The following is a 1,904-nucleotide window of genomic DNA, read 5'->3' as shown; positions in this document are numbered from 1 at the left end:
CGGGTCGGCGGAGGCCGGTCCCGGGCGCGCTCGGCTCGCAGCCCGCTGCAACCCTGCGTGCGCTTGGGTAGTAAATATTGTGGAGCGGTTCCGGGGGTTTGCCAAACACCGCGATTGTGCGGAAAGTGACACGATTTGCTCGGATTCTTTCCTTCCTGCTGTTCGCGACTAAGGATCCCTGTCTAGGTTTGCCGGGGGGCGTTTAAAAAAAAAAATTAGGAGAAAACCACCGTATACTTTGGGGGTGTGTCTGGGGTCCGAGAACCGAGGCAGAGTGAGAGAATTCAGTTTATTTTCCAGTTTCCCCTTCTCCCTCCCGCCCTCCCTCTCATGGGCAGCGGGGCTCGTGGCACTGCTTCCCTGCGCGGGATTAGTTGCCAGGGGAGCAGCCGGGAGTCGGGGTGCACGGACCCCAGAGATGCCTCCGCCCCTCGCCGGGAAAAATTGATCCACAACTCTTTTGTTTTCCCAAACCCCTTCGGACTGACGAGCCGGGTGTTCGGACGCCGGTTTGCTGGCCGGGGCGCAGCGGAGGAGCCGGGTCTGGGGGACAGCTCTCGCTTGGGGGGTGCGCGCGGAAATTGCAAGTTTGTTGGGAGTCGAGGGAGCGCGTCGTGTTCACGTCCAAAGCTCTTGCACTCGGCGCGGGGCTAGAGCAGGGCCCCGGGCTGAGCTGTACCCACAGCCCAGTGCCACAGCCGCAGGGGACCGGGGCGAGGCTTGACCATGCGGGTGGCCGGGGGTGGGGACGCCGGCCGGGACTACGGCGGAGCTCCCAGGTGCCACGGCCGCAGGGGACCGGGGCGAGGCTTGACCATGCGGGTGGCCGGGGGTGGGCACGCCGGCCGGGACTACGGCGGAGCTCCGCTCGTCCCGAGGATAGAATCAGTCAGGAGTTGCTTAAGCCGGGGTTTACTCTCGGGGCTTCTCGAACTCTCGGCCGAGAGAAGAAGGACGAGCGCGGACCGGCCTCCTTAGAGCAACCGTAGGGCCACGGCCATCCCCACTTGGGGCTTATTGGACGTGTCTAAGCTGTCCTGCCCGGTGGATGTCGGCGGAGATAATCGAGTTCTCTGAAACGCCGGAGGAGCGGTTTTGACGCCTAGCTCCAGCTTGGTGATAAACCTGCCTGATATTCACAGCCCCGCAAGCAATTCCATGTCTGCCCCTCGGTGAATTCCACTGGATAAATCGGTAGGACTCCTAAAATTTGCCTGGTGGCGAGTCATCATCACACAGCTTTTTTACGTGATACAGAGGTATTTAGAGCGCTGCTTCCCCAGCCCCTGGGCTCCCCACCACGCAACCGACTCGCAGCCTTGAGTCTTGGTCAGTCATGATGCGCGCGCGCGAATGCGCGCGCACGCACGCACACACACACACACACACACACACAACTGTGAGTTGAGTGAACCACAGATATCACCCCGTGGAGAAGCTCCTTGATGCTGTGCACAGTGTGCGACCCAGTAGCAGGGATGTGCTGAAGACGTTTAGGCAAGTTCGAAACGAGGGGGATCCAGTCTTGAGCAAGGCAGAAAGGCTTTTCATCATTCAGAGAGACTTTTAGCTCGGGGCAAGTTAGAAGGCACGGGTAACTTTGGCAAGAGAAGTTTGTGTGCTGAAGTTTCATTCTCAATTGGTAACCTTTTATTCTAAAATCTGATTTGCCTTTATAAGCAAATATTTTGTGTTTGTAACATTTTCTTTTGCTTATGACACTATTATTGATACTAATAAAAATAATGAAGTAGTAATCCTATCTTGGATAGTAAAGACATATTCCACAGTAGTAACCAAACCAAAAGGTCAGAACCATTCTGGCAATGAAACATCCTGTTAAATTTATCAGTGATTTTAGGCTCCAGAAAGAAGGTAATGACTTGGATACAGGTATCACTTGC

Source organism: Pteropus alecto, unplaced genomic scaffold (assembly GCF_000325575.1).
Source record: "Pteropus alecto unplaced genomic scaffold, ASM32557v1 scaffold87, whole genome shotgun sequence".
Taxonomy (NCBI): Eukaryota; Metazoa; Chordata; class Mammalia; order Chiroptera; family Pteropodidae; genus Pteropus; species Pteropus alecto.
Note: the sequence above shows the minus strand (reverse complement) of the source record.